Source organism: Vicugna pacos, unplaced genomic scaffold, assembly GCF_048564905.1.
Source record: "Vicugna pacos unplaced genomic scaffold, VicPac4 scaffold_140, whole genome shotgun sequence".
NCBI lineage: Eukaryota > Metazoa > Chordata > Mammalia > Artiodactyla > Camelidae > Vicugna > Vicugna pacos.
The window spans coordinates 123,904-134,640 of NW_027328820.1; the positions used below are offsets into that span (position 1 = coordinate 123,904).

General features: G+C 41.1%; 1 long non-coding RNA gene across 1 annotated transcript; it reads left to right on the top strand.

The window, feature by feature from the left end:
* The first annotated feature begins 1,025 nt into the window (after window positions 1-1,025).
* On the top strand, window positions 1,026-9,389 carry LOC140695109 (uncharacterized). The gene is made up of 3 exons (XR_012070795.1): window positions 1,026-1,302; window positions 8,552-8,711; window positions 9,116-9,389. It is a non-coding gene; the product is annotated as an uncharacterized lncRNA (long non-coding RNA).
* The last annotated feature ends 1,348 nt before the right edge of the window (window positions 9,390-10,737 follow it).

Consider the following 10,737-nt stretch of genomic DNA (forward strand, 5'->3'; position numbering starts at 1 on the left):
TGCCCAGGCTTGCTCTTCCAGGCACTCGTGGGACTAACGCGAGTCATGTTATTCACTCATTCACTGATTTATTACCCTTGAATTGATCACTCGTCCCACAGTAAGTGAAACAAGGTAACAGGAAGCTGAGTTTTGTCCCCTCTCCTATCACTGATTGTTTTTCAGTCGGGCGCCCTGCGTATGCATTGTGAAACGGTGGTATTTCGTGCCCAATGGGGCAGCACTGTCAGTTCTGAGAATCAGGGGAGACACATGGGTAGGACAGCACCCTGACACACATGGCACCCCCCATCCCGTGAGACAGAAATGTCGATGCTCAGGTGACCCGATGTAGACTGCGGTGCTAAACCTGAGCATGTTTAGTTATCCTGGTGGCTATGAAAATACAGACTACCAGTCGCTACCTCTGGAGACTCTGAGGGTGTGCACCCCAGGATTCTGCATTTTAAGAAGCACTTTAACGAATCCTGATGAAGAGATCTGAGTGTCCCACGGAGAAACACTGGTGTGCGAGGCACCAATATTGAGGATTCTCAGGGAACGATGTCTTTTTAGGATGGTCCATGGGCCCTCACTTTAGACTTTTGCCTTGAGTTTAATTTTATGTGTTCAGAAGTGATGTCTTTCAATTCCAGTGCATGTCAGCATGCTCTGTGCAGGGATTTACTCTCAGTAGATGGCAAAAACTATGATTCTTCAGGTCACCGAGCTACACTGTGAACGATATTTTATTTTGGTTTTCTTTGTAGCAATGCAGAGTCTCCCGAGAAGAGATTTAGACTCAACAGCTTTGTGTCAGACTTTGGAAGACCGCTGCTGCCCAAGGTGTTCTCTGGCAGTGCAATGATGAATCTAGGTCCCTCTTTCACTGCTACATCAATGAAGTGGACCACTTGGACAAGGCCAAAGCTGGTATCCCTACCATAGCCCTTTACAGTGTTATTCGGCTCCAGGAAGCCATCAGATGCAGCAGGTGGCCAGAGGAGGAGCCGAACAGACTCATGAAATGTGACATCCCCAACTTTATCAACACGGACCAGAACTCTGCCTTTGTGGAAGATGATTTCCTGATTTTGTAACTACCGATTGTTCTAGAAAATAAGCCAGTTGCCCAGAACTCACACAAAGACTTGAATTGAGAAACGTGCTTTCTCAGGTATCTTTCTGAAGATGTGAAGTCTGTCTTTGTATGGAAGGAAGTCCCCTTTCACAAAACTGAATGTGTTTGTGTCTGAGAGAGGGAAATGGAGACAGAAAGACGAAGAAGCAGAAGAGAGCCCCCTCAGAAGAGATCTAGTTAAGGTGAGTTTTTGTGCCTTTAAAAAACATTTGGGGTTTTAGGGGGAACAAAGTATTTACACTGTCTTATTCTCCTCATTGGAAACCTTGGCCCCGTCGTCAGAGTCAGCGGCCTTGAACGGGGGTTGCACGCTGCGTTTCATCTGGCACTGCCACTTCCACGCTCTGCCTTTAGCACGTTGCTTTGCCTGTCAGGGTTGCCACCCTTTTAACTGTAAGGTGAGGAGTCTGGAGTAGATGATCCACCCCAGCTCTGCTGTTTTGCAAATTTCTGATTTCGTATTCGGATGAGTCTGGGATACACCCAGAGCAGTATAAACCAGGCCCTACCTCCTGCCTATTGCTGGGGCATCCCTCAGGTCTGTGCCTTCTACTCAACCCTTTACTGAGCCCAGCTTTTGTCAGGAGCCCAAGTGCCTACCGGGATGGCAGGGGACTTGTCTTTCGTGGTCACGGTGGCCAAGAATTCTATTGGTGTGCTGAAACAACTCTTCTGAGATCCTCCACCCACCCCTGCTCAAACCTAATGACAGCACTACGGTTCCTTTCCTAGGAGGAGGATCAATCCATGGTGCATTTTATGACAATCCTGTCCCCAGGGATGCACGGAAGTTTATCAGCTGAGTGAGGGGAGGTGCCTCTGTGTCCCTGTATCTCTGTCTGCTGACAGTTCGCTGCCACCGGCTACTGAACAAGAAAAGTGCTATTCACCATGTTGTGTGTTTTCCAAATGTGTAGGTGATGGTCTTGTGGCTCGTGCGTGGGCTTTGATTTGGGATGGTGAAGGGCTTATAAATACCTCATCAACATGTATTCGAGGTGGCCTGGTGCCACACAGATTTGATTCATGAAGGCATCAAGCCTGCACACTGGTTTGGAAACAACTTGGTTTTGATCATTCACACTGCGTGCATGACTCGCTGCTAATCTCTGGGTGGTTTTTTCATTTCAGATTTATTCACCCCATGTCTTGCTTAAGCTGAAAAATACATTTATTTCACCAGAATTTTCTCTGATTCTTTGTTTACACACATCCAGTTTTTTTAATTCCTTTAAAAATGATTCTGTGTTTATAATGCCTCCTAATTTCTATCATCTCTATGTTGCCAGTGGCCTGAGACATGCACCAGATTTGATGCCGGAACAGTTCCACCAAAAGAAATCCCTTTGCCGTAATATCTTTTGAGGAAAATATTATTCTTTAAGGCTCTAACAGTAAATCGTAGAAGAAAGCATGGAACATTTCTTGTAGTTAATACATGTTCATGCGAAAAGAAATGATATTTTCATTAAACAATGTTGATTTTAATAACTTTTACAAATGTGAACATTATTATTCATAATTTAAGTAACCAGATAAAACCACAGTTATTTATTATGAAGATTGAAAACTATTTACATGGTCTCTTAATTAGAAGTAGCTTTATTAGAAGACTGAAGGGTATTTAAAAGATGGAAAAATACCCATGATGACACCATCATTTTTATTAACTAAATATCAAGAACTGTGCAGGGATAAGATTTAACCCTCTGCAAACTGCCAAGTTAGCATGAGGTAGTTTGTGGATGCTGCCAGAGGACAGGACACTCCCCCAGGATCAGAGACAAAGGACTCCCTGCCAGCACAGCAGGCAGCCTGTGGTTCAAGTTCATATTGGTTCCTGAGTTCCTTTCCTATTGCTGTTGTAACAAAGGACCACAGACTCAGTGGCTTAAAGCAATACACATTCATCTTCTCACTGTTCTAGGGTGCAGTAGTGCAAAGTCAATGTCAGTGGGCTAAAACCAAGGAGTGGCCAAGGCTAAGTTCCACACCTAGGCTCTTGGGAGGGATTCATCATCCTACCTTTCCCAGCTTGCAGAGGTGCTCACACTCCTTGGCCCAGGGCCCTGTGTCACTGTGACCTCTGCTGCCACTTTACATCTCTGTCTCTGACTATATAGATATAGAGGAAGAGTCTTCTACATCTGGTATGGACCCTTTTTCCTACATGGACATTGTATCCTTATTTATGTGCAGATGAAAACCCCTTCCCTCCAGGGTGCGGTGGCATCAGCTCACAAGATGACCACTCTGGGCTTTAAGTGTCCTCTTTGTATTGTCATCAGGGAACTTCTCTTTCCATAGTTAGCTCTGTGTTACTTTGTTGTTATATTTTACCCAGAATTACTGAAAGTTTTACTTAAAAGGGATCCTAATTAGCTCTGTTTACCTGTTTCCAGAGCTGAAAGCTTCAGTTCTAGAGTATCAGTTTGATTTTTCCTAAAAATACATTCCAGTATATTTCTCTGGTGAAAGTCTCTACCCTGTTATCTATTGTCCCATCATTTCCTTATTTTCTTGAATATATTAAAAGTATTTTATAGCCTTTATTGGTAACTCTGATGCCTACATCACCTGGGGTTTGCATCCTTTGTCTAATGCTCCTTATTCTCATGTTATCTGTCATATAGTCTGGACATGTTGCATGTCTAGAAATTCTTTATTACATGGCAGACATTGCAAATGAAAAATCCATGTTATCTTCTGTGAGAGCTTTTCTACCTTCCCGTTAGGCAGACAGTGTGAGGGACTGATCATGTCACTCCAATCAGGCGCTGAGGTGGATCAGGACTAAAGTGCCTTTTTTCTTAAAACAGCTTTGAGGTATACTTGGCAAAATAATTTTCACACGTTTAAAGTGTACAGCTTAATATGTTTTGACGTAAGAATATCCCCAAGGAACCATGACCACACTCAAGACAGTGAACATACCCATCACCCACAAAGCTTCTCTCCTGACTTTTTTTGTCCCTCCCTCCCTCCCCGTCTCTTCCCCTGGGAACCATTGATCTGCTTTCTATCACAACATATTGGTTTGCATTTTCAAGATCCTTATATGAATGGATTCATGCAGTATCTACTCTATGTTGTCTGACTTCTTTCATTCAGTGTAATTATTTTGAGAATCATCTGTGTTGCTGTATTAATAGCTTATTTGTCTTATAGTAGAGTATTGTTTAGTGCTGAGTTTTTACTGAAGAGTTTATTGTGAGCAGTGTTTGTATAGACCATCATTTCTTTCTGCATTTACTTCTTGATGGATGCATGGGTTATTTACAACTTGTGCTATTATAAATAAAATAGCAGTGAATATTTGGTTATAAGTCTTTGTATGGACATATGCTTTTCCTTTCTAAAGCACCAGATGAGGAATGTCTGGATTATATGGTACATAGGTGTTTACCTTTTTAAAAGAATCTGTTAAAGACTTTTCCAAAATGGTTGTACTATTGTAAATTCCTCGTGGTGTGTATCAGTTCTGGTTGCTCTACTTCCTTGCCAGCACCTTGTAAGGTCAGTCTTTCTAACTGTATTCATTCTAGTATGTATGTGAACTAGTATCTCACTGTGGTTTTTAAAAGTATTTCTCTAATCATTAATGACACCTTTAAACAGCATCTTTTCATATGCTTATTATCCATCTGGATATCTTTACTGAAGTGTGTTTTCTGGCCTCATTCACTCAGGTGTTTGAATTATTATTGAATTTTGAGACCTCTTTATTCTGGATCAGATACAAAGAGAGACCATTATCAGATATATGATCTGCAAATAGCTTCTGTCTATGGCTTGTCTTTTCATTTGCTTAGCAGTGTTTAGAAGAGCATTGAAGAGTCTTCATGTTCATAAAGTTCACTCTATCAGTTTCTTTTTAAAATAGATGATAGAAAAATTTGCCAAACCCAAGGCCATAAAGCTTAAGCCTATGCTTGTTCTCCTAGCTGTTTTATAGTTTTAGATTTCCTATTAAGATCTATGATCCATTTTGAGGTAAATTTTGTATATTTTGTGAGGTGTGAATCAAAGTTCATTTTTTTTTTTTTGCGTATCACTATCTAATTGTTCCAGCACTACATGCTGAAAAGATCCTTTCTCCACAGCATCCTTTTTGAGAATCAATTGTCTGTATAAGTCTTGGTTTAGTTCTGAACATTCTATTGTGTTCCATTATTCTATTTTCCTGTTTTACACCAACACCATAATTTCTGATTACTGTAGCTTTATAAAAAAAAAGTTTGAAAATCAGATAGTGCAAGTCTTCCAACATTGTTTTTCTTGTTCAAAGTTGTTTTGGATTTTTGGGATCCTTTGAATTTTTATATGAATTATAGAATAAGTTTTTAAATTCCTTACATCCTGTTCTGCCAAAATTCCACCCATGTCTTTGGCCGTCTCCAGAGCCACATTTTCTGAAGAAGTCTCTCTAGATCCCAGGTGAAAGGAATTTCTCTTTCGTCTGTGCTCAAATCACATTTGATATTATTTGATTCCATTTAATCATATTTGCCTGTATGTACTTGTCTGATCTTTCCAGCCATTTAGTAAATCTCAAAAGATTAGGAATCTTGACTTGGTTCCCTCTGTGTGCTGAGAAACTAGTTCTATGCTTTGCAGGAGTGAGCCCTGCAGTAAGAGGTATCTGCAGCACACATCTAGCTCATTGCTTGAATATTGTCAAGGAATTCTGCAGATTTAGAATTGTTTATTGATTGTTGTCTCCAAGACGGCTCAGTCTTTTTTATTTCTATTGCTACTGCTGCAGTTTCAAAGAACAATGGGCTAGTTATTTTGCAAATATCAAATCATACTCTAATTGTGTTGTCACGCAAATTATGTGCTGCTGTGTCTTAACAACCTGCTTAGTGTTCACAGGCTCCTTCACTCATGGAAAATTTGGGAGAATGTCATATCCTTAGAGATAGCAATGCTGTCTTTGGCGACCTGAGCAGCAGTATCTGAATTCACTCCTGCTATTTTTCCAGTGTCCCCTCTAGACCTCCTCCAGCCCTCCATGGGGGGCCCTGCAGTTCTGCCCTAGAAAAGCCTGTTGCTTCTCAGGAAGACTTCCCTATGAAACATAATCATGTCCTTCTTGTGGGGACATTCAGTCCAGAGACCTGAAAGCAGGGGAAAATGTTCAGCCTGCTTTTGGTAGAACCTAAATTCTTCCATACTTGTTAGAAGCAATTTCAATGAGGAAACTGTTTTGGCATCTAACAAATCAGCATAAATGACTGATGAGGAAGATCAGCTTCCCCATCCCACTCAGTCGTCATGTTGATGTGACACACACATTGGCAAACATTTTCCCCTGTGAGCAACGTAAAGTTCAAGACGTTATGAATGGCTTTTTATTTTTATTTCTTAGTCTTTCCACATTCACTGTGTCTCGTGAGATTATATGAATCCTGCTTATTTTCAGCCCAGCACTAAACTTTTTAAAAGGATCACGTGTTTAAAAGGCTAGTGGACAATTTTTTAGAAGACAGAAATCCTTAGATTTTGGTCCCAGAGTTGAATCTTGGTTAGTGGTGAATGAAAATTCCCGTTAAAATTTTAAATTCAGTGATATAAAGTCTTAAAAATAGTTAAATATTAGTCAATTTCATTAAACACTATAAGAGTTATTTACCTTTAAGCCTGTTTCTGGGGCAATTTTGCAATGATTCCCTCCCTTTATCGATTCCCTCTTTATCAGAATCCTTGAGAGGCCCCTGTCATCATTGTCAGTATCATCATTATCATCATGGAACTGATTCTTCTGGAAGATTCTAGGAAAATAAAGAGATGGACGGGATTATGTGTAGGTCAGTGCGTGCATGTACAATAAGAACAGCTGTCAGGCATTAGATGCAAGATACCCATTTCATTTAGGGGAGAATGTGGTCATGAAATCCTGATGTGGTGAATGAAGGAAGCGGTGGGAACAGGATAGTCAATGCAAAGGAGGAGGAAGTGAGTGAGTTGGAGAGCATAGATCCTTGGTTAGTTGATCAGCACATTGGTAAGAATGAGGGGAGTGTGATGGCAGAATCATGTCCCTCCCCGGCCACAGGGTAGCCACCTGTGACATGTTACTGTACATGGCAAAAGGGATGACAGATATTTTAGGATTAAAAATCTTAGAGGATTTCTGTCTCCTAAATTGTCTATTAGTTAGCCTTTAAACCCATGATACATTATTATAGATTAGTGCAGGGGCACAAATAAAAAGGATTCATATAATCTCACCAGACAAACTGAATGTAGAAAGGATAAGGAAGAAAAACAAAAAGTCACTTATAAGTGCCTTGAACCATAAATTGCTCATGAGGAAATGTTACACAAGGTGAATGTCACAGCCACATACATACTGCCTGAGTGGGATGGGACAAGGGGATCCTGAGATGAGACAATAGGGTGAGTAGTCTGGATTGTCCAGGTGGGCTGAATGTAATCACAGGGGTCCTTAAAATGGAGGATATTTCCCAGCTGAGTTTAAAATCAGAGGGAGGTGTAGCGATGGAGCAATGTTCAGAAAGGCTGCTGACCATGAAAATGGAGGAAGTTGAGGGGCACAAGCTAAGGAAGGTGGGTGACCTCTGTAAACTGGAAAAAAAAAAAGGAAACATTCTCTTCTAGACCCTCTAGAAGGAAGGAACCCTGCTGGTATCTTGAATTTATCCCAATGAGAACTGTGTTGGATCTCTGACATCCACAGCCATAAGCTGATAAGTCTGTGCTGGTTTAAGCTATTAAGCTTAATGGAATTTGTTACAGTGGTAATAGGAAAATAACATAGTGAGTGGTAGTGTAAGGGATTAAAGGTCTAGGATGGGGTGTGGAGAGAATTCTGACATTTACACCTAAAAAACAACCAGGTGAAGTGGGAAGGTGTTTTAAGGAAGTCCTACCTGGCAGGGCTGTCAAGCAGACTGGAGTGAGCGAATCCTTGGAGTTAGAGGAATCAATTAAACCTCTACAAGGAAAATAAGAAATAAAATGTAGCAGGGCTTCAGTGTTAGTAGATGTAGGAATGGAAATGGGCAGAGAGATATAAACATTATTTTGAAATTAGCTACAGGTTTGATGACTGCATGTTTGGGAGAGTTAGCCGATGTGTGGACTGAATGCATCCCCTCAAAATCCATATGTCGAAACCTCATCTCCCAGGTTGATGATATAAGGATGCGGGGCCTTTGGGAGGTGATTAGTAGGATAAAATGAGGTCATGAGAGTATTGCCCTCATGAATGGTATTAGTGTTCTTATACAGGGCCCCAAAGTGCTTGCTTCTCTCTCCTCTCTGGGCCATGAAGATAGTGGGAAGACAGCCATCTTCGAGCTGGCAATCCTCTCCCAGATACATTGACCTTGAAAGCCTCAGCCTCCAAACCATAAGGAATATGCTGGTTGTTTAAGCCACCCGACACACGGTAATTTGTTACAGAATCCCAGACTGACGAAGACAGTGGAGAATGCCACTGCGTTTGGCACTGATTGCCTGGAGAATGCTGAAACCCAGGGAAGTGGGCAGCACAGACGTTTACTCATTTAATCCTGCCAACACTGTAGGGGATAGAGTCTACATTTTCCTCGCTATTTAAAAGGTAAGGAAAAAGAGGCACAAATAATAACAATGACAATGACAACAACAACAACAACAGCAACAATAATTTGTCCAAGATTCACACAGAACTCCCTGGAGGGAGAGTGAGAATTAATACTTATGCAGGCTGGCCCCAGAGCCCCTGCTCATAACTACTAAGTCAGATCACCTTGCTTATTTAGATCAGTTTTTTTTCAACTGTGATATGAGTGTACTGTGTCCAGTAACTTATAATTTCAAAATACCTCACTGTAAGGGAAACATTAGTTGCAGGCATTACAACCCACAGAAAGCTAGACATACAAAAATAACTTGTTAGGGCAAGATAACCAATAATGTTTTTAAATATTATACCTGCTGACCCTTTGCAATAAAGTGTTTATTTATAATTCTGTCTGGCTACAGAATAACATCATAATCCTGCATGTGGCTGGTGGCTCCCGTGTTGGACAGCAAGGGTCTAGAGAATTTAAATGACTTGCCCAGCCTTGCCCAGGAAGCTCGTGGTGGGATCAGAGCTATAGTCTGGGACTGTTCCTTCCTATCCACCAATTCCCTCATGGAAGTTTAGAAGCTTCTCCTTTGGTGCCCAGCTGTCTATCCGTACTTATGACATCTTGTCAGGTGCCCCGGCCTGCTCCTGAACATCAGCCAGAACCCACTTCTGCTCTTTTTTGGCCAGGTAATACCTTCTAGCAACTTCCATTGCCTTCTTGGCATCAGTTTTTACATGGAAGGGTAGTGGCTAGAGAAGGAAATGTGTCCACATGACAGGTTTTTCATAAATATAGTAGGAGTGGTCAAGAGAAGAAAACCTCAGGAATACGAGTGGAAGCAGGTCATTTAATATACCAAATGCGTACTTTCAATGTATGTTTGTGTTTCCGAGTCCACGCTTGTTCTACTCGTGCATTATAGTCCAACACATCAGGAGACAAGGATTTGGGGCAAGAAATAGCGGCTTTAATTTGTAAAGCCAGCGGAGAAGATGGTAGACCAATGTCCTGGAGAACCATCATCCCAAGTCAGAATTCAGGCTCTTCTTATATTAAAAAGGGGAAGCGGGAATGCTTGGTTGTTGCAAACTTGGTGTATGAATTCTTTGTTGTTAGAATCCTTTGTTCTTGCAGCTCTTCACCTGGGTCAGATCCGTGTAAACCTCCAACAAGCAAATGTTATTTTCTATTCTGTATCTTGTTATCTTTATATGAATGGAAAAGTGATAATATCCTTCAAAGTCAGAGCCTTGAGAATAGGGTCTCCTGTATATTTCAGGATCTAGGCAACATTGTTTCACAAAAGGTGCAGAAACAGCAAGACTAAGCCTAGGAAACAGGGCACATGTTTAAAGTCAAAGGAACAGATCTAATATGGAGTCAGATTTGTTCTTTCCTATTTCAGTAGTGCCATGGAGAAGGCACTGTGGGCAGCTTTCTGTAGGGTCCTGGAGGCTTTCTCTCTCAGCCTCTGTGCGCCTCTATTGAAAACCCGTCATCGCTATCTGGCCTGCTGGAAAACCAGTCCGCCTGTTTTGCCCTGAAGTTGTGTTCTGTTTATAACTCATCTCTACTCCTTGGAAAACAACTCAATAAAAACTCAGTTGGTTTCCCACCAGCCCTGAGCAGGGGTGAGGGATAGCATGTTATTATTTTATTAAAAAAATATATAAAAGAGTTTTAAAACAGCACTGGGCACATAGGAGAGAGACAATCAATGCTTCCTGGCTTAAATCGAAAATGATGACTCAGTGAGTCTATGGCTGCTGTATTTGCTGAGCTAGTTACTCCTTTGCTCCATTACACATTTATTTTAACTGAAAAAGAAATATATGCATATGGTTAAAAAAATTCAAACAGAGCAAAAAATACTCAAGTGAAAGAAGTTTTCCCTCATCCTCTGTTCTTACATGCCTCCCTGGAGATGCCAATGTTTACAATCCTTTGTGTGCTTTTCCAGATATGCTATGCAAGTTCCCACCAATGTATGTAAATTCCTTTAAAGTTTTACTTATTTTTAACTTAAAGGGA